The sequence below is a fragment of the Delphinapterus leucas genome, chromosome 9 (assembly GCF_059928025.1).
Source record: "Delphinapterus leucas isolate spDelLeu-1000000601 "Yukka" chromosome 9, BTC_Dleu_Yukka2, whole genome shotgun sequence".
NCBI classification, from domain to species: Eukaryota; Metazoa; Chordata; class Mammalia; order Artiodactyla; family Monodontidae; genus Delphinapterus; species Delphinapterus leucas.
This window is the reverse complement of record NC_143137.1, coordinates 42,586,064-42,613,971: the sequence shown is the minus strand read 5'-3', so window position 1 is coordinate 42,613,971 and position 27,908 is coordinate 42,586,064. Positions and strand designations below refer to the sequence as shown.

At 38.2% G+C, this 27,908-nt stretch overlaps 1 long non-coding RNA gene across 3 annotated transcripts in view; it reads right to left on the bottom strand.

The window, feature by feature from the left end:
• Nucleotides 1-589: 589 nt before the first annotated feature.
• Nucleotides 590-27,908, bottom strand: part of LOC149748386 (uncharacterized) — a 52,580-nt gene continuing 25,261 nt past the window's right edge. Inside the window, exons 3-5 of one of the 3 annotated variants that reach the window (XR_016394301.1) lie at nucleotides 19,357-27,908; nucleotides 15,292-15,354; nucleotides 590-14,628 (exon numbers count right to left, since the gene is read on the bottom strand). This is a non-coding gene — a long non-coding RNA (uncharacterized LOC149748386). The other 2 variants (XR_016394302.1, XR_016394300.1) reach the window with 2 other exon arrangements.

The following is a 27,908-nucleotide window of genomic DNA, read 5'->3' as shown; positions in this document are numbered from 1 at the left end:
TCTCAGTCTAGCTGATGGCAGAAGAAGTAGCCTAGTCATCCCCAGGTAAACTCAGGCTCTCGACTCTTCCCCATCACTGTAGAGAGGCACAGGCTGGAAAGTCGGACTGCTGGGGTCAGGTCCCAGTGCCGCCACCATCGAGCTGTGAACTCGGGGAAGTTTGCTTCTACCTGTGCCTTGGTTTACTTACCTGACAAATGATTCTGAGAATTAAGTGTCCTTCAGAGGGCTGTTGTGACAAGTTAACCCTGAATCTCAGTGGTTTAACACGTCAAAAGTTTATTTTTCTCTCACGTCCCAGTTGCAGGCAGATCAACTTGTAGCTCTGCCTTCTAGCACAAGCAGTTTCCAAGGGAGATGGCAAAGCTTCTCTTACCTGCTTTGGCCTGAAATGACACATGACTGACTCCGATTCCATTGGCAAGAATTAATTAGCTGATGGGCATAGGAGATGTAGCTTAACTGAATGCCCCCAGTGAGGGGAACATAGTACACTGCTGTAAAGCTTGGTTTGACCTTCACCTTCTGCACAATAAAACCCAAACTCTTCAGCCTGGCCTTCTGGCTCTGCACAGTCTGACTGGACCGCCCCCCCCCGCCACCTCCCATCTCCTCTCCTCTCCTCCTGTACCATGCTGCACTGAATACCATATTCCAGGGAAATACTACCTTTGGCAGGAATGCCTTTCTCATAGCTTTTTCTTCTGATATCACATCTAAGCTCAATTGCCCCCTCATCTGTGAAGAATTCAGATTGTTTAGTAGATCAGCATCATCACTATTCTTATGCTTCCAAAGCACTTCAAATCTCTGTGCAACAAGATTCATCTCTTGACATGCATGTCTGCCTACACACACACAGACATACGTGTGCACATAAACATAGACCAACATACACACACACACACACACACACACACATATCAATCATTTTAAGGCAGCTCTAGATCCCACTACCCCTAGCGTAGTGCCTGACACATGGTAGACAAATGGTCACAAAATATTTTGTTGAATGAAAGGGCATATCAAGAAACAATCTGTATAACAAGTTTATTCCTAAGGTCTCAGTAAATTCGTGTGAACACATTAGAGTGGATGGAGTCTTAATCCTTATTCTACAAGCCACTGGGTTTGAACTTAAAGGTACCATGATTTTAGGGAATTCCTGACACCACAGCATGCCCTATTGGCAGGGAGGATGCATAGACAGGTCATTAGACCTGAAGCAAACAACATCCAAGATCTGTCTGTTCCCCTTCCCTTGCCACCAGCTCTGGTTCCACATCTGAGACCTGGAAGCCATCCACTTCTGAGACCTAAGACATCGGGCAGGTTTTGGAAAAGGGTGTTCACATTCACATCCCTGCTCTCCACTTATGTGTTCTGATGCCTGATTATAGAAACTCAGCCACAGAGATCTTCTGCAAAGTGCAGAGGGCAGAGGGCACCACCTGTGGACAACAGGATCTGCTCCAGTGGGGTGAATGTGTCAGCCTTGTCTACTAGAATCTCAATCAGGTAGTCACACATCGTTCCTGTCTGCTGCCTCTGGACACTTCAAGCAGAAAATGTGTCTCTGCTGTGAACAGTGAGACTACAACTGCTTTCGCTGGGTAGGACCCTATACTAGGGACTAGGGAGCCAAAGAGGATTTATCACTGTCCTAAGGGGCTGGGAAACTAATGCTTTCATTCAACAAATATTACTAAGGTGATTTCAGCCTTTTAAATTCTTAACAACTATAGATAAACATAAATATTTCTCTCTCAATTTAAATTTCAAAATAAATTAAATATCATATCTAAAAATAAGTCAAAGTATAAACATGCAGAATACAATCTTCTAAACTGTATTCGTTTCTTCCCCATATGTCATGTACCCCTTTACCTTACCCAGTAGAGAATCACAGATGGGCTTGACTATTACTTTAGGCACTGGGGTTTCAAAGATGAACAAAACAGGTACGTCATTCTCAGACAATTCTGTGTAATGGGGGAAAGAGAGAGCCAATAATTATGATACAAGGGAAGAGAATGCAGTCACTTAGATAAGGGGAGAAAAGACAGGGGTGAGGGGAAAGTGACAGAACGAGGCATACGCAAATTAAAAAGGAGGATTTCCACAGAACTAGAACAAAAAATTTCATAATTTGTATGGAACACAAAAGACCCCAAATAGCCAGAGCAATCTTGGGAAAGAAAAAAAGAGCTCGAGGAATCAGACTCCCTGACTTCAGACTATACTACAAAGCTACAGTAATCAAGACAGTATGGTACTGGCACAAAAACAGAAATATAGATCAATGGAACAGGATAGAAAGCCCAGAGATAAACCCACACACATATGGTCACCTTATTTTGAATAAAGGAGGCAAGAATATACAATGGAGAAAAGACAGCCTCTTCAATAAGTGGTGCTGGGAAAACTAGACAGCTACATGTAAAAGAATGAAATTAGAACACTACCTAACACCATACACAAAAGTAAACTCAAAATGGATTAAAAACCTAAATGTAAGGCCAGACACTATTAAACTCTTAGAGGAAAATATAGGCAGAACACTCTATGACATAAATCACAGCAAGATCCTTTTTGACCCACTTCCTAGAGAAATAGAAATAAAAACAAAAATAAACAAATGGGACCTAATGAAACTTAAAAGCTTTTGCACAGCAAAGCAAAACATAAACAAGATGAAAAGACAACCCTCAGAATGGCAGAAAATATTTGCAAATGAAGCAACTGACAAAGGATTAATCTCCAAAATTTACAAGCAGCTCATGCAGCTCAATATCAAAAAAACAAACAACCCAATCCAAAAATGGGCAAAAGACCTAAATAGACATTTCTCCAAAGAAGATATACAGATTGCCAACAAACATATGAAAGAATGCTCAACATCATTAATCATTAGAGAAATGCAAATCAAAATCACAATGAGGTATCACCTCACACCAGTCATAATGGCCATCATCAAAAAATCTACAAACAGTAAGTGCTGGAGAGGGTGTGGAGAAAAGGGAACCCTCCTGCACTGTTGGTGGAATGTAAATTGATACAGCCACTATGGAGAACAGTATGGAAGTTCCTTAAAAAACCAGAAGTAGAACTACCATATGACACAGCAATCCCACTACTGGGCATATACCCTGAGAAAACCATAATTCAAGAAGAGTCATGTACCACAATGTTCATTGCAGCACTATTTACAATACCCAGGACATGGAAGCAACCTAAGTGTCCATCAACAGATGAATGAAGAAGATGTGGCACATATATACAATGGAATATTACTTAGCCATAAAAAGAAATGAAATTGAGTTATTTGTAGTGAGGTGGATGGACCTAGAGTCTGTCATACAGAGTGAAGTAAGTCAGAAAGAGAAAAACAAATACCTTATGTTAACACATATATATGGAATCTAAAAAAAAAAAAGAAAAGAATGGTTCTGAAGAACTTAGGGGCAGGACAGGAATAAAGATGCAGACGTACAGAATGGACTTGAGGACACAGGGAGTGGGAAGGGTAAGCTGGGACAAAGTGAGAGAGTGGCATGGATATATATACACTACCAAATGTAAAATAGATAGCTAGTGGGAAGCAGCCGCATGGCACAGGGAGATCAGCTCAGTGCTTTGTGTCCACCTAGAAGGGTGGGATATGGAGGCTGGGAGGGAGACGCAAGAAGAAGGAGGTATGGGGATATATGTATATGTATAGCTGATTCACTTTGTTATAAAGCAGAAACTAACACCATTGTAAAGCAGTTATACTCCAATAAAGATGTAAAAAAAAATAAAAATGAAGTGGGAATTAAAAAAGAAAAAGGAGGATTTCTACATAGAAAATCAAGTCACTCTTCATTGAAGACAGGTAAACAGAAGCTTTGAATTTAGATAAAAGAGAGAGATAAAAAGACCCAAGTGGACCATTAGACTAAACAATATGGAGTTTTTTCCTTATAGGCAAGAAGAAATCTTTGAAGTTTTATTAGCAAAAGTGTTAGCAGTGAAAACTGTGACTGAAAGAGATTAATCAGGCTGCAGAGTGCTGGATGGGATGTAGGGAGGGGACACTGAGGAAAGAGAGTCAGTTATAATGACCCAATGAGTGGTGTCAGTGCTCAGACAAGGATTGCCTGAGAGTGGACAGGAAGAAGCCATGGGACTTCCTGTCCAATCATATGCAGGTTTGGGGAATTAGAGAAGATTGGCAGAGGCAGGGAAGGACGATGACATGGAGGCTCAAATTGATAAGATGATTCTAAAGTGTATGTGGAAAGACAAAGGAAATTGAACAGCCACAACAATTCTCAAAAAGAATAAAGTTGGGGACCTCACACTAGCTTGTTATGACTTACTATAAAGCTACAGTGTGGTATTGAGGAAAGGATAGACAACCAGAAATGGAACAAATAGGGAGTCCAGAAATAGACTCAATCATATACGGTCACTTAATTTTTGACAAAAATAAAAAGGCAATTCAATGGAGAAAAGCAAAATTGTTGCTGGAATAAATGGATACCCATATGTAAGAAGGGAACCCCTGCCCAAACCTTACACCCCATAAAAATTAACCCCAAATGGATCACATACCTAAGTGTAAACGCTAAAATAAAACAAACCTAAAATAAAATAAAAAGACAATATAGGAGATAAACTTTGTGACCTTGGATTAGGCAAAAATTTCTTACATACAACACTAATGGCACAATCCATAAAGGAAAAATTTATTAAATTGGACTTTGTTAAAATTAAGAACTTCTATAATTTAAAAGATGCTATTAAGAGAATAAAAAAGCTAACCACATACTAGGAGGAAATATCTATAAACCACAAATCTAATAAATAATTTTTATCCAGAAGATATAAATAATTCTTAAAGCTCAGTACAAAGAAACAAAAATCCCAACTTAAAACAATAGGAAACTTTCAAACAGATATATCACCAAATGGTGACTAAGCACATGAAAAAATGCTTAACATCCTTGATCACTGGTGAAATGCAAAATAAAACCTCAGTGAAATACCACCACACACTTATTAGAATGGCTGAAATAAAAATATACTGATGATATCAAGAACTGGCCAGGGCATGAAGCAACTAGAACCATCATACATTACTGATGGCAAAGCAAAATGGTAAAGACAGTTTGGAAACTTTTTGCCATTTTCTTATGAAGTTAAACATACATTTATTATACAACTCCAAAATCCTACTGCTGGGTATTTGCCCAAGAAAAATAAAACTTATATCTACATAAAAGCCTGTATGTCAATACTTATACTGGCTTCATTTGAAATTGCCAGAAACTGGAAACAACTCAAATGTCCAGCAGTTAGAGAATGGATAAACTGTAGTACATCTATACAATGGAATATTACTTGGCAATAAAAAGAATAAACTTACAGATACACAAAAAAACATGGATGAATTTCAAATGCATTATGCTAAGTGAAAGGAGCCAGACTCAAAATGCTATAATGATTTCATTTACATGATGTTGCTGAGAAAACAAAACTCTAAGAACAGAAAACAAATCAGTGGTTGCTGTGAAGAGGTTGACTACAAAAGGGCACAGGCAACTGTCTTTGGGTTACCGAACTATTCTACATCTTGATTGCAGTGATGGTTAAGTTTGTCAAAATTCACAAAACTAAGCATTCAAAGGGTGAATTTTCCTCTGTATAAAGTATTACTTAATAAAAAGTATTCTATAGCGATGTAACTTTCCTCAAAGCATGTTTCATTTAAAAGTTATAAACCCCCAAGTGACAGCATAGTGGAGGTAATGCTACAACCCCCAGAGGACCTGAAACAGGATACAGATTTAGAAGATTAGTACGGAATTCAAGATGGAGGAGCCTCCGAAAGCACAAAGTATGGATCAAAATAGACAGAATAATGAAGTTCTCACTCCACATAGGTATTGCTTAAATGTCACCTCCTCAAGAGTCTTTGATTTAATGACATTATATGTCTATGCATTTGTTATCTATCTCATGGTGTCTACAAACTATGCTCCATGAGGACAGGAGCTGTACCTTGTTTTATCACTTGCCTCCAGTGCCACCAGTCATGCCTTGATAAGACCCTCAGAGAGTCTTGAAGAGTCAATGAACCCTATCATAGACTTAGCACTGTGCTAAGCATAAATATGGACAAAGAATTCAGGATATAGCTCCATGAATGTTTTCCAAGGGTCCTCTTTATTCTACTTTACAAGTAGACATCAACCATTAGCCATTTAGCATGAATCTTTACTATATAATACTTAGTACTAGTGAGGAATATTGAGGATGCTACCAAATTTTGGAAAACATCAACAGCATTGGTGAAAGGAGGAACTACATGAGCCTGGAGAAGGGGAAAGTGTGTTCAGGAACAGGTCCTGAATAGACTCCTGTAGATAGCAATGCTGTTTGGTTGACCCCATAGTTAATCTCAACATCCTTCTCGCTTTCCCAGCTGAATACTCCCTTGTAGTAAAAGGTAGCACAGTTTGAGAAACTAATTGGAAGTCTATGAGATTTCTGATAAAGGTTTCTCTCTTTTTTTTCTTTTTTTTTTTGATAAAAAGAGAAAGACATGGCTGGAATTTTACTTCCTCCCTTGAATTCAGATACAATGCATGGAGCTGCAGCAGCCATTTGCAAACACAAAACAAAAGCTAAGGCAATTTCAATGAGTTAGGACAGCAGCTACCTATCTTCAGATTTCTTATTATGTGAAAAAAATAATTTTATTTGTTTAAGCCATGGTTAAGTGGGCTTACTTTTACTTTTGAGCTGAACACTTTCCCAAGCGATACAAATACCAAGTGCAAAACTACACATTTAGAGTACTGAAGCCAAGCCGTTGAAAGTGAGAGTCAAATAGACATTTCATATATTCTACCTTTGGGTGGTGCAGGGCCTGGCTCTTCTCATGTTTCTCATCCTGCTATTTTCTAGATTACAAAGGTATTGAACAGAGTTTTATAAACAGTGATTCAGAATGGATTGTATGTTTCCGAGTAACCAAGGAAGAGAAAGTTTCTCCCCCTTCCCAAAGAAAAGAGCCCTAAATTTTTCAGAATTATTCTTCACATTTCAGATAATGACCATGTGATTCACTTAGGTAATGCTATGAAAAAAAAATACTAAAAGTACTTTTAAAAACACTAGTTCAGGGCTTCCCTGGTGGCGCAGTGGTTGAGAGTCCGCCTCCCGATGCAGGGGACACGGGTTCGTGCGCCGGTCCAAGAAGATCCCACATGCCGCGGAGCGGCTGGGCCCGTGCGCCATGGTCACTGAGCCTGCGCGTCCGGAGCCTGTGCTCCGCAACGGGAAAGGCCACAACAGTGAGAGGCCCGCGTACCGCAAAAAAAAAACAAAAAACCACTAGTTCAAAAAACTACCCAAAACAATGGCTCATTTTTTCATGATGGCTCAATAAGAGGATTTTTATTCTCCTCCCTGAAGCACAAGGAATCACAACCCTTCCTGACAGTTTAAAACAACGAAGAAAAGTGTGAGAAATGGGCTGTGGACCCTAAACCAATCCTATATGGTGCTACCCTGACCGCATCACACGGTTTCTCTGGACCCAGGCAGCTCAGCTGTGGAAGCAAAACAATAATGATGTCCCTGCAGGATGGTGAAGAATGGAAGGAGCCACATCTCATGTGAAAGGTGAAGTTTGTGGGGAGAGAAGAAGGAGGATGATCATGGAGAAGTTCTACTCACTAATCTCTTGGGAGGGTCCCCCCAACCCAGAAGGGGTTAGGGGTGAGGGTGGGCTAATGCCCTTCTCCTCAAAGACCAGCCTCACAGACTCTTCATCTTCCCACACTCTCCACCCATCCAGACTATTACCCATTCTTAAAGGTACACAGAGCAGAAACGTCCCCGGACTCCTCCTCTTTTTAGTTCCATTGATAGTTCTCCTACAGATAGAAGTAGGTGGTTGGAGAGAAATAAGAAGCAAGCATAACCTTGACATGATTCACAGGAAAGTAAAGAAACCTGTTTAATTCTGCTTAACCTGAATTTCCTAAATTTATTTGACCACATAACATTACAGTATTACCTCTAATTATACGCACCATGAAGACAATGTCCCCTGGAACATACCTCAGAAAAGGCTCTGCAACATCGTGTTGAGAGGCCAAGGAGGTAAAGTGATCTTACCAAGGTCACACAGCAATTAAATGGTAGTCAGGACAAGAACTGTAGTCTCTAGAAAAAAGTCAGAACTCCTGGTCGGCTTGTTGAGAGGATCATGAAAATAAGAGGGTACTTTATAAACTAGAAAGCACTAGTCAAATTTAAGATAGCAATAACTCACAATGCTAAGCATTACTGAAGTATATAGAATATTTGAATAAATGAAAAGGTATGTGGTGCTTCAGGATAGGAAGACTAAATTTTGTGAAGATGTCAATTCTCTGCAAATTTCTTAATAATGTTAAAAAATTTAATCAAATCTTCAATGTGACTATTTTAATTTGACAAAATAACTTAAAAGCTCTTTTAAAAAAGGTAAGAAAAGCTAAGAGATTTGAATACAGATGCTAATGAGGAAGAGGGATTTTTCTCTATCAGTTATTAATAAATATAAACCTGCATTAAGCAAAACATTTTAGAATTAGCACAGTAATTGAAAGATTAATAATAAATAATTTGCCCTGAAAATAAAATCCTAGTACATATATGAACTTACTACTACAAAGACACTACAAAAATTAGTAAGAAGAAATGAATGTTTTGGCAATAAGAGTAGTGAGTGGATGAGTGATGATTCTTACCTCATGTAAAGTTGTAAGATCAATTTCTGTTGGATTTCGTAACTAAGTTTTTACAAAATAGACAGCAAAAAGCATAATTAGCAGAGTAATTTTGGGATGAGCAATAACTTTCTAAGCCTAACAATAAAAATGTAAGGGGAAACAAAGAAAAGTATTTTCAATAAAAATAAATATATAATATTTATATGTACATAAACATAATATTACATATTATAATATGAAATAGTTGTACTACAAATATAACATGACTAAAGTCCTTAATATATAAAAGCTCTTAGAAGAAAAAAGATATTTCTAACAGAAAAAACAGGCAAAGGAAATAAAAAGAGTTTTAGTTTAAATGCCGACTTAATGTATAAAAAAATGTTATTTGCTTGTGGTCTGAACAATTCAAACTTAACCATGAAGCATAATATAAGACATATCAAATTAGCAAGGATTAAAGACAAATGTTACAAAAGCGTGTGACAGTCTTGTAGACTGTTGGTGGGAAAGTAAATCGGGACAACTTAACCCAACTTTTCTAGAGAGCAATTTGGTACTATACAGCAAGCATAAACAGTACATTTACACTTGGACTTAGTAGGTCTACTTGCAGGATTAAACCTTAAGAATAGTAAAGAAATATTCAAGGAAACTTTAGACATAGTCATTTGTGTTAGATTATTTCATTGAGTACATATCTGACAGTAGAAAAGTGAAATTGTGACACAGCCACAGGATGGAATATTAAGAAATATTATGCACCTATAATAATCATTGTTCCTTATTCAATGTTAAACTTTTTAAAAAGCACAATAAACTGCATATATAATATATTCCAAGTTTTACAGATATATAAATACCTATTCATATCCAGATATATAGCCAGAAAATATAAAAAGGAATATACCAAAAATGGGAAAGTGAGAAATCCTCTCTGGCAGATGGGGTTTTGTCCTTGCACTTTTAAAATATTTCACTAAATTTTTGACAGTGAGCACCTATTACTTTTATTATCAGAATCAACAAAATAATCATGTAAAATACACTATGTAATGTCTCAAAAATATTTTGCAAGTCGCAGTTCCATGAGAGCAAATGAAAGGATCTATTTCCTCTGCAGACAAATCACAAGGGAGGCTCTAAGAGGCATCTGAAAGCAGACACCTTTGTGATGGTAAAGCAGGCCAAATGGAAGAGGAGGAGGTTCCAGATAATGCACTTGGCCCCCAAGAATCACACATCGAAGGGTCTGAAGACCTGCCAGCGTCTCCCTAGTAATGAACTGTCTGGGTGCGAGAGGGATGCAGTCTTTAAATAATGAAGTTTACACACTTTCAGAGCCAAAGCAGAATTCAGGAATTTAGTGATGAATGCAGTGATTCTCCTAATTCATTTCTTTCTCTCCTCTCTCATATTGCTCCTCTTAGAATTTTTTCCCCACTCTGACCCCCAATTAGTATCTTAATAGTGATTTCTGGATTAAGCATGCAACATGTGAATTATCTATTCCTTTAAAACTCCATTTTCCAATTGTGTCATTTTTCTATTATCATTGGGATGGGCTGAACCATAAAGTGCACTTGGGCTTCCATGTTAAGTTGAGAATAGTAGGTAGGTGGATTAGACAGAGGCAGGCATCAGGCTTAGAGAATCAACCTGGCCCAGGGCACTAGCCTCTGCTAGGAACCAGGGCTCCTAAGCATAGGCCCAAGGTGATGTGGCCAACTCCATCGAAATCCAAGAGGCTCGGGTGGAGTGGGAGTGACGCTCGGAGTCAGGCAGGTGCCTGCATGTGTCGACTTTGGATAGGCTCCCAGGGAGCCTATGAAGTGACTAATAAGAGGTGGAAGAATTAGTGTTCAACCCTGGGCTGGGGAGGCTTGCATGTAGGGGATCAGATAGCATGTAGGGGACTAGAAACACAGGCAAGAGAATGGGAGGACAGTGGAAACCAAGGCAGATGACCAGCGGTCATTGGATGTACACTAATCATTAGCTTTTTAAACTCTGTTGACCAGCCACCCAATTTAGATGCACAGAAAATGAAGCCGCCAAGAGTAGCAATATAGGACTAGAACCATCTCCCTGGAATCATACAGAGCCCTTCTCAGGCCCCTTTCCCCCACCTGTTCTCATCTACCAGGATGTTCAGCTCCATGCCCTGGCCTCACATCTGCTTCTGTCCTTCCATTTGCTCGCTCCCCCAGATTTCTCCTAGCTACCTGATTTTGAGCCTCCTGGAAGGACTGGAAATGACAGTTTGATTGTATCATGGTCTGAGCTGAGATAAGCCCTCAGGGGGAAGTTTCCTTGGACACTTTCCCTGTTGAGTAGCACCTCCAAAACAGAAAACAAATTCCCACAGTGTTATTTTTTTAATTATGTGGATCATGAGGAAGAATAGTTTCTTGGTATTTTTATTACATAGAATTACTTTGGTTTCTACTCCACTGTAGAGATTTGGACCTAATTTATCCAAATGTTAGTGTTCTAAGTTTCAAGGATCTAGAGCTCAAATAGCAATTTAAATGTTAATCTCAGTTCTTGGTACACAGCAGACACTTCATTTATTTGTTCAACAATATTAATTTCTACCTAGACTGGAGCCCAGTGGGTTTTAAGATGATTTCTAGCATCTGTGGTCTGATATACTATGGGAATTCAGATGGAATCCCAGAATTTAATTGCCTCAAAGCTTCCAGTGTACCCTATTTGTGATTAATCCGGAGGTCATTTTGTGATTCAAGAACGAATCACAAGAAGGGACTCACATTAAAATGAATGTGGGACACGTGCATTTCTGTTTCTGGTGAAATTCAAGGATTCACTAGTAACCAGAAAGCTGAATCAGCCTGTCATGTAAAGGCAGTCCCTGATTTGCACCAAAGCCTGATATGAATGAGAACAATTAGGCAGTGGGAAGTTAACACTGCTAATTAAACTCGAAATATGACCCATGGCAGTAATGATCAAATACTCCAGCCTAGTAACTAACCCTTTCTGGTCAGAGTAGAAAGAGCTGTATTGAATAATACAGTTATTCAATATGTCCTGGAGGCTAAACTAAGAAATAAATGTTAGACAGTGAATTGCTTTCTTGTTCAGCCCCAGTTTGAGGGAGCTAAAGTTGTATTCTGTCACCTATGATGATGGTGTTGAGAAGTAGGGCAAAGGTAGTACATGCAATGAAGACAATTGGGGAAGATTCCAGATGGGGAGGAATCTTTTCTCTTGGTAGCAAGTTCTTTTAACTAAGGACAAAGACTCAGTGTGGACCTTTCTCCACTTAAAAGTGGAAAAACTATTTTAAAAAATAGTTTTTAGGACACAAGTCCAGTTTCTCATTATAGGCCTTTCTCTGATCTGTGACCACACTTAACGTTCATGGATGGTCCCTGCCTGTCATCACTAACCTGAAAGTTTTCAGTCTGCCTTCATGCATACTCTTGCCAAGCAACCTACTTGCTTGTTTGGCTACTTCTACTCATTTCTCAGACTCAACTCACATATTAATTTCTCTAGGATATACCTTTTGACCAACCATGACCAGTCCCTCCTCAAGTTCTACTACATGTCCCTTATTGGGGATCCTACAGCATCTCCATTACAGTAGTTCACACTGAAAATTTTTGTTTACATATATGCCTCTACCACCAGACTAGAAGCTCTCTGTCCTAGCCTTCCTTCTATGGTACTATGGAACTTCTGTGGAACTACGGTAAAGTTCCCAACGTATGTTGAACTTAGCTGCTAGATTCTCAATAAATGTTTGCTGAGCTTGATTATACAGACTGTAAACCAGTATAATCATTGTCACAGCAACATGACTTCAAGGACAGCTTCCTACTTCGGGCCTGAGTATCATTTCTACACCATCGTATAGGTATATGCCAAGGCTCTCCCTTCAGGGTAAATGCCTTCCCCCTCTGGTACACTACATGAGAGATCACAGGATAACACTTAGTGCCCAACTATTGATATTTGGGACCATCTTGGTCCACAGCCCTGCCGTCCACCTCAACAGACCCAGGCTGCGACAATACTTCCCATTCCATTCATGTTCTCTCTTCTACATGCGGGAGGCCTCCTGCCAGCTGATCCTACCAGCCCCTAGTCAGAGGGTGCAACCTACATTTCTGTTCAAGACCCCTGTTAAAATGATATTAAGAGCCTTACAAAAATATAAGACTGGAATTAACATCCACACTTACATGCAGCTTTATGTAATTCTCTAATTTTTTGTAATTTAAACTAATTAAATAATAAACTATAAATATATAGTTTATTTATAAATAATAAACTAATTACTTAAATTAATTTAAGTAACTAATTTAAAAGTCTCGTTATATATTTTTTCATAATTGAGTATTAGCAATGAAGGCTATCCTGAAAGTAATCCAAGACGGAATTCCCAGAGGTCCAGGTAAAACAGCTAGAAAATGTGAGTGCAGATAGGTGGTTGTGATGACAATAATTCCATGGTATTTGCAAGGATGTCTCCAAGCTGGGTTACTGGGAGGGTGGTGAAAATGCAGATTTTCCAAAGGGGCATCGGCAGGAGGAGGGGTCGTGGGGAAGTAGACGAGGCAGAGGCTCCCATGAGCAAGCCTGGTCCTACCCCCGTGCCTCCTGCTTGACCTCCTTAGTGATTGCTGACCACCTGGCAATGCTTCTGAAGCAGCAGGTAGCGCGAGACACAGGGAAAAATTGGGACAAACTCCTGAATGACAGGTTTCCGATGGTTCAGAAATGGTCACTGCCCAAGGGTCTACAGATCCTCAATCCATCTCATTCCCCAAGTCTAATGAGGCAGCTTTGGGAATCCAAAGCTTTGCAGTCTGCTCCTGCCTATCTCACTTCAGAGTGTGTGTTCCCTGTGTTACATAGTGATTCAGCCTCAATGGAATTAGATGCTTTCAGAGCTCTGTTTTTGATATTTCCAACCCACCTAAGCCAATTACTGAGGCTTGGAGCAGACCTCAGAGCCTGATGCTGTGAATGACAGGTGGCACACTGGTCTCAGTGACAGGACAGCAGAGCTTCTTGGACTGCTGGCTGAGAACTGAGGCTGAATCATAACCTTGAGACTTCATTTCCTCTCTTGGGAAGTATGATGTATTCTCTCCTTCCTGTGTTTGAGATATTCATCTTCAACATCACAGAAATAACAGGAACCATAAAATGAAACATAAAAATGTAAAGGGTAGAGAAAGCCCTGTGATCCCTGGGGCAGACGACGCAGCTGCATCTTGTGCGATATTTACGACTTCTGCTGTGTGGAAGCCACACGTTACTCCAGAGTCCATCCCTCCAAACACATACTGAACATTGACCTTACTCTCAGTCCTGGGGAAGACAGTCATGAAACCGACTCAGCTCCAGAAACCCAGCTTCAGACAAGTTTGGGTCAGAAGGAAAATGAAGATCTGTTTCCCACTTGAAAATTGAAAAGAAATGAGGCAGCTTCACCGTCTCTGGCCTAATATTCGAGCAGAAAGCCACTACAGTAAGCAGGGCATGGACTTTCAGTCAAGCAAAGCCATGTTCAAACTCCATCTGTATCGCTTATAAGCCAGGTATCCTAGATAGCAACTTCTCTGAGCCCTACTTCCTTACCTATAAGAATGAGGACAGTGTCATCTCATCAGTCAGGCTGTGACGATTGGCAGCCTGACCAATGAGTACCTATTTACTGAGTACCTATTATACATTACAAACTAAGTCAGTCAGGTGCTAGATTAAAAAGTGATTCGCTCAAATAATGTTAGTTCCTATTCACTCTGTGATTGTTAAAGATACCTTAGAGTTTTTTTGTTTGTCTTTGTTTGGTTTTGTTTGTTTTCAGTTTCCGGGACTGCAAAGGAAAAGAGGATTATTATTCCTTGGATTTGAATAAATCATGTCTTCCTCTCCAGACAAATCTGACATATCTAGTTTCAACAAGTCATACAGCTAAATGTCCTATATTTCCTGAGATAATTTTCATTTCAAGTAACCTCTTACGATACTTATAAGTACCCTTGTCCTTGTCATCAACCATATATTCATCCATCAGATATTTATTAATCACTTTCTACGGGGAAGATAAAATTTCAGTCCAAAATGGTGACTCAGACTTAATGCCTGGCCTCATGGAAATCTTTTTGGCTCTGGAAACATATCCCATGGAATCAAATCCCAGGTATCAGCCCCATGGCAGCATCAGCATCGTCAAGAGAACACTGCAATTCATCCCTCTCAAACCAAGGTTGTAATTTTCTGCTCTGCAGGAAGCTGGGGTCACTGCGTGACCTCAGTAACTTGAGGTTAAAAACCAATTAGTCATAATCCCACAACTATTTAACTGAGCTTAAAACAGTCTCTAGTCACTGAAAAATTCCAAATTCACCTATTCCCTCTACTCACTATTGAGCATCTGGCTTGAATTTTTGCCTCACATGACCACTAGGGGGCGTTTAATCCCCAACTATATTCTTAAACACTGGTTCTGAGAATGGTGTTGGTATACCATCCGTACCTGTGGGGAAGAGGCGCAGGTGGAAAGCCTGTGAGGCTCAAGTGAAATTTCAGCAGACTGGAACTGAAAATAGGACAAAGAGGGTAAATTCAAGTATCATTCTTAAAAAGTAGTGAGTTATTTATAAATCACTGCTCAAACCTAAATGTAGTCCATGAAACTAAGAAAGGAGATAAACCAAGTTTTATTTTGTGTGTACCATGCATCAGTCACTGAGTTAGAAATCTCCATTTTTGTCATCATATCTATCCATCACAAGTATCCTGAGACAGATTTTATTTTTGTCTTCATTTTATAAATGAGAAAACAGGCTCAGAGAGGTTATCATTTACTGATGTGTCACACATCTAGCAAGTAGTAAAGAATCTGATTCCAAATCAGGCTGGTTTGAATGCCTACTCAGCTTTCTACTAAATGGCTCACTTGACTGTGATGCTCAAATGCCTCTAAACTTGTTTCCCCCATTCCTATTGTCATAATTCTCCAAATCCTCGTATTACCCTGGGATGCGTGTGTGTTTAGGTGTATGTGCAAGCATGGGTTTAAGTATACTATGAATAAGTGATCCTACAACTATGTAATTGTTTTCATATTTAATGACCTTTGTACAACTTGATGAAACAGGGCTTAATTTTGGCTGGGTATAATTTATACAATCTACATGTTTTAGTCTCCTTTGTAGTGCCAACGCTTTATACTAGAGACAATTCACTGATACTGAATGAATTAACAAATAAATAAACATGGCTCTTGGAAAGCAACAGTAGGGAACTTCTCTCATCTGGAAATTTCCTGGAGCCAGTGACTTAAGGTTGAGATTGTCTTTCAATAGAAAACTCCAAAGCAGAAGGAGTGGACCTGATTTCACAGGATTTGTTCAACCTGCTCCATACACATCATCTAATCCCAAGGAGAACAGACCCTGACCTGTTCACAGAGCACCCTGGGACGCCCAGCCCAAAGCACAGTTACTGCAAGCTCCTAAGAAAAGGCTCAGCCGAGCCAGCACTGACTGCTCCAGCCCTCCTGAGTCACTGATACAACTAACTGGCAAGTCTGAAATCCTTAAAGGATATAGCAGGCTGGAAACTTAGGCTTGTCCCACAAGGAATTTTTGAGGAAGCATTCCTTCTTCTCTGAGAAACCTCGGCTTTTGCTCTCAAGGCTTTCAACTCATTGGTTGAAGTCCACCCATATTAGGGAGGGTAATCTGCCTTTATTTAAAGTCGAGTGATTGTAGATGTTGATCACATCTATAAAATACCTTCACAACAACCACCTTACACTAGGGTTTGACCAAACAGCTGGGTCCTCTAGCCTGGCCAGGTTGACACATACAATTTTACCATCACAAGGGGTTTCTTCAGGCTCTTCTTACCATCTTCTCCAAACAGAAGCACTTCTCATCCCAGTCTTAGACGTGTGCATTCTTACCAGGATTCTGCCCAGACCTTTTGGGCTGAAGTCTCTTGGCTTCTGATTTCCGACTTGCCTCTGGATCCCCTTGGCTCCCTGTTCCTCACCCACAGCTCAGCCCACCCCGTCCTTACGTCCAACCCATCCTGTTGCCCCGGGCTTCTGCTTATTCTGGGCTATGGACTTTAGGTAGATGGAAAGTTCCATTTGAAGGAAGAGTGGAAAACTTTTTATGAAGAACTTGACATTTTAAATGAGTAGCATTCCTGCTTTTTTCATCTTTACTAATTATACACTATTCAGTGGAACTTTAATATTACTATATTATATAATTCTGTCAAAGGAGAAATAGTAAGATAACCCATAATCACACTACCCTAAAATAACCACGCTTAACATTTTAGTATACTTCAGTCTTTTCCCTGCATGTATAATTTTGCAGAGTTGTAATCACACCCAACATACAATTTTATTATGTTTTTCCATTTACCATTATATTATAAGCATTTTTAATGTTGCCACATAATCTTCATGTCTGTCATTGTTAATAGCTACATAATAGTTCACTGAATTGAAGTGCTTTATTTACTTAACTATCCTATTATCTTTCAACAATTTCCAATTTCTTCTTACAGTAAATATGCGTAGTGATTGTAGTGCTCTTTTTCAAACTTAGAATTCTTTCACATAGGCTTAAAATTGTTTGGCAAGAATACTGTGTATACATTTTTATCTCTTGACATATATTTCCAAATGGATCTTTTTAAAGGTTGCATCAATTTACACTGCTGCCAGCGTAAATAAGGACCACTGTGTCTTTGTTCTCTTGAGAGTAGAGCTTTGACAGGTGGGGATAGGAGCCCAGGAGGAAGACATTTCAACACCAAAGCCTGAGCCTTGCATTCTGTAAAGTACCCTGATCCTCACTGATACACCAGTTTTGTGTTGCTTTGTTTCTCACAGACTGAGCAGTTGATAACTCTGTGGGTCCTCTTCGTTTTTACCATTGTTGGAAATGCCATCATGCTGTTCTCTACACTGAGAAGGAAGAGGAAGTCGAGAATGACCTTCTTTGTGGCTCAGCTGGCCATCACAGGTACATAACTGCAGTGTGTGCAGAATTCCAATGGCTCCTCACTTTCAATTATTTTACCAATAGAACTGGTGTATTATCAGTCCAAAATGCAACCGCAAATTTGGGAGAAATCTCTTTAGGGATATAAAGCTCAAATTTGAATTTTTCTTCCAGCAAATTTAACATATTTAAATATTTATAAGATTCCATTATAAAAATAACTCCTTATACAACAAACTTGAAAATATCATTATCAGTGCTACCAAAGCATTCTAAAGAGTTCTACTTTCCCTATAACAGCAGCCTCCATGGTTCACTAAGGTGATATTACCATATCATACCGTCTTATGAGCTTAAAGACTATATCCCAGAAAATAGAGTAAAGGGTAATTAGGATCACCGAGTAAATGCAAAATTCTTGGATGAGGGTATAATAACTTTCTTTCACCATATTTTTTCAATTACAGTGTTATAATCCACATTCTACAAAACTATGTGTTCTTCTAAAGTGTAAGAATTTAGAGGTGGTAAGGATATCAGCTTAGAATTTAAAGTACTGTCAAGAATAATAATAAATGAACAACTGAAATTTCACCATCTGTTGTCAAAAAGAAGAGTTGCATGTTCTAGTCAAATCCATAGTCTGCTGTGTTAACCTGGGCTTAATTTCTCACGAATGTTCTAGATAGTCTAGATAGTCTAGATAAATTAATTTGTTAATTCCCTCTGGAAAAACTCAAGGGGTCAGATCAGGAGCATTTCAACTGAAGAATTCTTGGAGAGAGAAAGTTTGCCTAGAGTCTGAGATTAGGCTAACTTCTTATTTAAGGTGTTAAAATTTCCTTCATACACATTTCACCATGATCTCAGATCCTGTAGTAAGCGATTTGAGAATACATATCTGAGTCTTTAGTATGTATAAAAAGGTTACTCTGGTATCAGCTGAAGGATCCTATTCTTTCAGATTTACATAAATTTGATTTGAGTCCCCTATCCTAGGCTAATGGCCTCCCCAAGATTTCTTCAAATTTTCTGGACTTTATATTTTTAGTCATCACTTCTGGTTCTTACTTGCTAACTCTGCTGAACCTTTGCTCTCTTTTACAGGAATCTCACCTTCCCTAGTCTTTTTTTTTTTCTTTTTAAGCCATACTGACCCTAACAGGGCACTCAGCTCCCCTTTCTTTTATATTCTTTAAAATCATCCACAGAAACATAACTTTCTATGTTTAAAAGACTTTGTCAAATGTTTCTGGCAACAGAGGGAGATTGCATTATAGCAAAGCAAATATATTAAAATTGAATATTATATATTTTTGAAACTTTCAGCTACAACCAGTTGTGTCTTTGACTCTCCAATGTTGTTTTATAGGATAACCAAATTTTTTCACATAAACATATTCTTGAATCATCAGATTCAACTGACATCATCAGTGACACACATATTTGGAAAATTAAATTCAGAGACATTAATTCTTGGCTCTTCTGATAGAGAAAAATAAGCGTTAACAGTTATTACTGGGTAAGGCAATATTAATGCCCTTCATTAAATAATATTTTCCATCATGACTCACCTCCTAAGAGCAGCTTCCTACTTACAGGCTGGTATCCTTGAGTGATTCTTTAAGGAATATTTTGATTTCCATTTAGTAGGTGAATCAATTGGAGTCAGATTCATCTGCACATCTATAAAATCCAGATAATGGTGGCTTAAGTTTACATGGATTTATTTTCATCTATGTAAACAATTCTGGAGGTAGACGGTCCAGGGCTCATATTTTATTTTCTTATCACTGGGGTCTCAGGCTCCTGTATATATATTTTTACTCTATTAAAGGATTTTCATACTCAAGGTCACCTCATGGTATGGATGGCTCTTGGTTCAAGGTGGCTGCTAGAACTCCTGCCATCATCCCCAGATTCTAGTCTAACAGAAAGGACGAGAGGAGGAAGGACAAGAGGGGCTCATGCCAGATATGTGTCCTCTTAACTGGCATTCCTAGAACTCCCATCCATTCATTTTTGCTTGCATCTCATTTGTTATCTCTAACTGAAGAAAAGCTGGTAAATGTTTTTGTTTGTTCATTTTTAACCCATTGGCCAGAATAAAATCAAGCTTCTTTTCCTAAGGAAGAATGAGAGAACAGAGATAAGTAGCAGTCTCTGGCATAGCTTGCCTTCCATATTTCAGTTTCCATTGAGAACTGAGAAGTTTAGACAATGAATCTCTGTTTGACTACCCATTTGACTGCTTTGAAGGTGCTTCCTCCAGAGTGACATGCTTTCTTCTTTACACCTCATGTCTTGGAAGGCCAGCACTTCGCATGTTGTCCAAACACTGCAGTGACCCATTGGATGACTGCCCCATTAAGTAGATAAACTCCTATTGTTGACTATTCACATAACCTCCCCCCCCCACCCAGTTTTTAGCTATTATTAGCAATTCTGCAATGAATATTCTCACAATTAAACCTTGTGAGCATTCTTTATAATTTATTTAAGAAAATTTATAGACATGAACTTACTGCATCAAAAGAAGACACTTTTGTGAGCTTCAAACTGGCCAATGTCCTGTTAGGTCACCCAGGATTAAAAGGTGATGAAAAATGTCATGGGACAAATGCTCTAGAAGCTACCAACACAGATCCACACTGAGTCTTGTTTAAAAAGGACCCTGAAAACAAAAGCCCTACTGGCTTGCAATAGTTATAGAATCATGACCAGTTCCTTGAGGACACGGATTCTCTTTGTTCGCCTATAAATGTTCTATCTGTACCTACTCAAGTCTAATTTGCTTATTTTAAAAAGGAGCATTTTCTTCCACCCTAGCCAGTGTATCAGAGAAGAAGCCACACCTAATTTGGCCTTTCTTTCCCCCACAGTAATTATAGCAGCACTCGTATTTGTGAAAACAAAGAACACATCATTTACAAGACATTTGAAGAATTGTTTTTATTTTGCATCTGTATATTTTAATTCACTTCCCTCTTCTCCACATTTCTGATCCCTTCAAAAAATGTTACCTAATTCTTCTCTATATCTTCCATTAGGAATTTTAACTGTAGGTTTAGTCTTGAGAACGGAAGGAAACCAGAAGTTCTTAAAGCTGCTATTTTGGCATATTCTGCCATTCTTAGCACTTCCATTTTAACAATCTATTGGATGAATTTAATGACTGTTTATATTTTATGAGCTAAAGTGCCAATTAAAATTTATTAGTCATTTATCATCTTCAAGACTGACTTGTCTGTTTTATTCAAATGTCATAAAGAAGGGGAGCTAATGAGAGTAACTCCCATTGAGTGTTCAACCAAGGAAAGACAGAAAACATATATTTTTTGGCACATATTCAAATAACGTCCTTCTTCTGATAGGACCAAATCTCACATTGGTGGAAATTAGCTCTGCCTCAAAGCACTTTCTGGAGAGCAATTTACTAATAAACGAAGGTATGTGCCACCCTGAAAGCCTTCCTGTTAATTATCTGACAGCAGAGAAAATTGAGAGGTTCAGGCAGGGAGGTGAGACCAGGAAGACTGAGGTATTCAAGGCCATCCATGGAGTTCACTACCACTTCCAATGCTAATTTCACTCACTTTTTCCCTGGGGTTTTGAGTTGTATACTCAGTTCATTTATTTATTTTAATTCTGCTCATTCGTTTTTTAAATATTTTTTCAGCTTTATTGAGATAAAGTTGACATAGACTATGTATAAGCTTAATATGTACAAAGTAATGATATGCTGTATGTACCTATTGCAATAAATTCAGTTAGCATCCATCACCTCACATAGTTACAATCTGTGTTTGGCGGGGGAGGGGAGTATGTTAAGAACTTTTAAAATCTACTCTCTAAGCAACTTTCAAATATACAATACAGTATTGTTAATGACGGTTGCCATGTTGTACATTACATCCCCAGAACTTATTCTTCTCATAACCAGAAATTTGTTCCATTCGACCATCTTCACCCATTTCCCCCAATCCCCACCTCTGGTAACCACCAATTTGTCCTCTGTTTCTATGAGTTCTTTTTTTTTTTTTTCTCTTTTCAGATTCCACATATAGCATTTGTCTTTGACATTTCATAATGCCTTCAAGATTCATTTATGTTGTCACAAATGGGAGGATCTCTTTCTTTTTATGGTTGAATAATATTCCATTGTGTATGTGTACCATGTATTCTTTTTTTATAAATTTATTTATTTTATTCATTTATTTTTGCCTGCATTAAGTCTTCGTTGCTGCGTGTGGGCTTTCTCTAGTTGCGGCGAGCGGGGGCTACTGTTTATTGCAGTGCACGGGATTCTCACGGAGGTGGCTTCTCTTGTTGCGGAGCGTGGTCTCCAGGCGCGTGGGCTTCAGTAGCTGTGGCGCTCGGGTTTAGTTGCTCTGCGGCATGTGGGATCTTCCTGGACCAGGGCTCGAACCTGTGTTCCCTGAATTGGCAGACAGATTCTTAACCACTGCGCCACCAGAGAAGCCCTATACCATGTATTCTTTATCCATTAATCCACTGATGAAAACTTAGGTTGTTTCCATGTTTTGGTTATTGTATATAATGCTGCCATAAACATGGAGGTACAGATACTTTGAAGATAGAGATTTTATTTCCTTTGGATATATATACACAGGAGTGAAATTGCTGGATCATATGGGAGTTTTTAATTTCTTAAGGAAACTCCATACTGTTTTCCATAGTGGCTACACCAATTTACCTTCCCACCAAAAATGTACAAAAGTCCCCTTTTCTCCACATCCTCACCAACACTTACCTCTTGTCTTTCTGATAATAGCCATTCTAACGTTTGTGGTGATAACTCTTTGTGGTTTTGATTTGCGTTTCCCTGGTGATTAGTGATGTTGAGTATCTTTTCTTTTACCTGTTGGCCATTTGAATATTTTCTTTGGAAAAATGTCTATTTATGTTCTGTGTCCATAATTTAAATGGATTATTTCTATTTTGGCTATTGAGTTGTATGAGTTTCTTATATATTTTGGATATTAACCCCTTATCAGATATATTGTTTGCAAATATTTTCTCCCATTCCATATGTTGCCTTTTCATTTTGTTGATCATTTCTTTTTTTATGTATAAGCATTTTAGTTTGACATATTCCTGCCTGGTTATTTTGCTTTTGTTACCTATGCTTTGGGTGTCATATCCATAAAATCATCGCCAAGAACAATATTGAGGAGTTTTTCCCTATGTATTCTTCTAGGAGTTTGATGGCTTCAAGATCTTACATTTTTCTTTAATCCACTTCAAATTAATCTTTGTGAGCAGTGTAAGATAGGGGGTCCAGTTTCATTTTTTTGCATGTGAATATCCAGTTTTCCCAGCACACTTATTGAAGAAATTATCTTTTCTCTATTGAGTATTCTTGGCTCCCTACAGTCAACTATTAGTTGACTTTATATTCATGGGTTTATTTCTGGTCTCTCAATTCTGTTTCAATGGTCTATGTGTCTATATTTATGCCAGTACCATACTGTTTTGATTATTACAGCTTTGTAGTATATTTTGAAATCAGAATGTGTAATGCCTCCAGTTTTGTTCTTCTTTCTCAGAATTTCTTTGGGTATTTGAGGTCTTTTGTGGTTTGATATGAATTTTAGGAATTTTTTTCTATTTCTGTGGAAAAATGCCATTGAAATCTTGACAGGGATTGCATTGAATCTATAGATTGTTTTGGGTATTATGGACATTTTAACAACATTAAATTTTCCAATCCATGAACAGGGGGTATCTTTCTATTTATTTATGTCTTCTTCAATTTCTTTAATCAGTATCTTACAATTTTCTGTGTGCAGATCTTTCACCTCCTTCATTAAATTTATTAATAAGTATTTTATTGTTTTGGATGCTATTGAAAATGGGATTGTTTCCTTTATTTCTTTTTCAGATAATTGTTAGTGCATCAAAATGCAGCTGACTTTTGTATGTTGATTTTATATCCTGCAACCCAAATCAGGCAAAAATACCAACTAAGCTCCCTAGCCAAATGGGGTCACCATCTGTGATCTTTGCTCTGGTGCATGTGTGAAGAGAAATGTCATCTGCCAAGATCTGAGCACTGGTTGTTATAAGCTCCACCCTTCTTCTCTGCTTGTTTCTGATCCACAGTGGTCAAGCCCTGCAGATTTTCCCAGTGATTCTTGTGAGTTGAGACCAGAGAGGGCATCCTGGGAAGCATCCTGCAACACTGGGGGAAGTGGATGCTCACTTTGGGATATTTTTTCCCCACTGGAGAAATTGTAGGCCCAGTAGGGCCCTCTCAGTGTGGCCTTGTGCCTACCTGGGGGAAGGACGATGCTGTCAGAGTGTAGTTCTTCAAATTACCCTTCTAACGTGGTCCTTCTTGGTCTCTGTGGTCCAGGGGGTTGTTTCACATCACCCCTGTGTTCTAGAGTTTTCACAATCATGTCTTGTCTATGGACACTTGCTAGTTGGTCTTCTTGTGAGGGGGACTGAAGTCAGGAATGATCTATGTTGCCATCTTGATGACATTACTTGTAATTCTTCCCTTTCATAATGAAAATGCTTAAGACTAAGGATTTTTTTCTGAATTCATAAATTTTATGAGATAATTCTTATTGTTTTTATTTTCCAAATATTTTAGTGTTGAATTTTTAATTTCCTCTTTCACTACTAAATAACTATTTAGTAGTTTTTTGTTATTCTTATCTTTAATTTCCAGGCAACTTTATTTTTCTTTAACATTTTGTAATTCACATTTAATTTTATTGCCTTGCAGTCAGAGAATATTTTTAGAAGGATTCCTGCTCTTTGGAATTTACTAAAAGTACCTTTGAGGTATAACACGTAATTATTTATTTTGAAAAATATCTAACGTTTACTAAAAATTAGGACATAATAATTAAAATTGGGGAAATTAAAAAAAAAATCACCTAAATGAAAAAGAGCAATGGTTGTTTACTTTAGAGCTTACTATAGCAAGGAAGTCAGTCAGTATCATTTGTGTTGGCAGGACTCAAAGGTAGGCAGAGGAGTGGGAAAGCTTTGTAACACACACACAAAAAGAAAAGCCTGCAGGTGTGCCCTGATTGGAAACTGTTGGCATGGGAAGCAGTAGGCAGACTAACCAGAAGCACAGCATCCTATGTGATTGGTTAGCATTGCATATTTGTCTTTCTCTGTTTGGTCCTAAGTTGGAAGCAGAGTCGGTTATTAATAAGGGAAGCTGTCAGTTGTTAATCAAGTGCTTCCTATTTGGGGCATATCACTACAGCAGTTATTGTTTGGCTTTCTGGACTGGTTGCTACAGATAGTAGGCTGGCTTCCTGAGCTGGTTACTTCAGGTTGCAGTTCAGAGTTCCATTTTTATATACAGTCTGGTCATTGTCCATATGTATATTCAGTCTCTCAATGTATTCTTTGTGCTTATCTTTCTGAATTTGCCCTTATTAATTACAGTCTTCAGATTTTCTCTATTTCCATATATGTACTTCTTGCCTATTTGATATGTCATGAGTGACTAAAAGTGCTGTTAAAAAGTTTCACACTTTGTCTCATTTTCTCCCAGTATTTTTTATCAATATTTATTTTATAAATTTTAACATTTTGTTATTTGGCTCCTAAAGGCTCCTGACTAATTTATCTTTAATATAGGTCTGAGTGCTTAATGTTATAAACACACACACACACACACACACACACACAATCCTTCTAGTTTCTTTTATTTGTGTGATATTAATATTAAATGTGTCTATTTAATTTTTATTGCATTTGTTTTCCAAGCACGGGACTAAGCATTTTAATAAAATCGCATTTAAAAAATATATTTATCTCATTTGTCTTCTGCTTTATGACTATGCTTGCAATAATTATCAGCAAGTATTTCTATATTTGAATGTTTCAATGCTCACCAATAGTTGGCTTCCCCATTCTTGGTTCCTTTATTTTGATAGAGCTTCCAATTTTCTGGAGTACTTTGAGTGCTAATATTTTTCCTCATTCAGCCTGGATAGGATTCTCAAGCACCCGGCATCAATGAAAAAGACTTTCTCTTGCCTCCACAACAATGGCAGTATAGATGAGGAAACCTTGAATTCACAACTCAGATCACCATAGATGTTGCTCCACTGACTTCTGGCACCCCACGTTACAGAAAAGTCTAAAGTCAGCCTGGAATTTCTTCCTTTATAGCTTACCAGATTTTTTCTTTTGTTTCCAGATTTTCTTTTCCTTTTTTTGCTGTGCTGAGCTGGGTATGGGATCTTAGTTCTCTTACCAGGGAACAAACCTGCACCCCCTGCAATGGAAGTTCAGTCTTAACCACTGGACCTCCAGGGAAGTCCCTAATTTTTTTTTTTTTTTTTTGAGGATTCACACTTTTACCTGGTTATATCTATTTATTGATCCACTATATCAGTTCTGCTTTTTACCAAGTAAGCTCTTTGGATCTGCAGATTAAAGTGATTTCATAGCTCATTTTATTTATGTCTGAATATTGATTATCTTCCATTTATTCTTATTGTATGTTCAGGAGCACTAACTATTCATACGTCAGTAACTATGGTCTTTCTCTCTCACCATTTAGATATCTTGGTCCTATTCTTCTAACTATTAAAACTTTTTCTAATTATTGTTTTGATTAGCAGTGTTAACTCTACTTTTTAATGTTTCTAAAGTATCTTAAAAGCTGCTTTTCCTTTGAGCAGTTTCAAAACATTCATTCCTTACATTATCCAGTACCTTTTTATCTGTCAACTTCTCAGTATTTCTCTTTTTACAACTTACCTAATGTCTTATTATCTCATCTCTCTCCTTTTACGCCACAATGTCAAAGTTTTTCTAAAGTGTAAAAAGAACACAAAACACACTGCTTAAGATTTAAGTATGTTTCCTGAACTAAAAGGGTTTTTTTTAAAGGATTTTTTTTCTGACATTTGTGTATTCTTTTCTACTTAATATTACAAAATTTCTCTACCATATGACTCACTCATTCCACTAAAAGTTGCTTGATTGGCTAACATCTGAATAAATGTGCATGCTTTTCATTTAGATTACTCATACAGTGGCTAGACAATACCATCATTGTTTCCCACTCTGAGAAGAGATGGTCTATGTTTGTAAAGAAAATCAGTTTCTCTTGAGCAGGAAAAGAAGGTATTGTCCTTTCACTATGGGAATAATTTAACTAAAAGGAATGAACTATTATCCCAGGAAAACATTTTCTTCTTTAGAGAAATTGGGTTTTTTTTTTTGTTCCCTCCGTTTGCTCCACCATTAGCACACTGTGTGACCTGGAAAGGGCACTTAACCTCACTAAGTGTTCGTTTTCTCATCTCTAAAATGAAGGAGTTATCTGGATGATCTTAAGAGACCAGAAGTGATCTGGCTCTAGTAGTCCTGTGCTTCTAATTAGAAATTTCCAGTTGTAGAAATTGAGGGGAATTTTTACATTTTCAGATGTCTGCCAATTAAACAACTTTTGCTATAATGAGTACAGGTCACCTTTATGAATTAGCTCTGTTGCTTAAAAATGGTAATATCTGTCTTCTGGTCTACACAGAACGTGTCCAATGGAATGTAGTAATAATAGTAATAATAATAAGATTGACTCACTCCTCTGCTGCTTGCTACCTCACTGGGCTTCCCAGATCAACACACTACAATTCTTTTTGTGGCTTATTCTTTCATTCCTTCCTCTAGTCATTTAACAAATACTATTAAGCACTTACTACGATGAGGCTTGGTTCTAGGTTACTAAGGACACAGTGGCGTACTTGGTTATTAGTTACAGTTGAAACAATAAAGCAAAAAGGGGGACAATTTTGCTTTTGTCATGCAAAGTTCAGTGACAGAATAAGCTCTGGGCTTGATTTGCTTCGCGATTCAGGAATGCCACCAAGGACCCTGTCTCTGACGTGGTAGAAGGCATCACCCTCAGCCTTGTTCCTCATCCTGGCTGTAGGATGCTGTATTCATTTGCTAGGGCTGCCATAACAATTACCACAGACTGGGTGGCTTAAACAACAGAAATTTTTTCTCACAGATCTGGAGGCTAGAGGTCCGGGATGACGATGTTGCCAAGTCTGGTTTCTTCTGAGGCCTCTCTCCTTGAAGTGGTGGCCATCTTCTTCTTTTGTCTTCTGTTGAC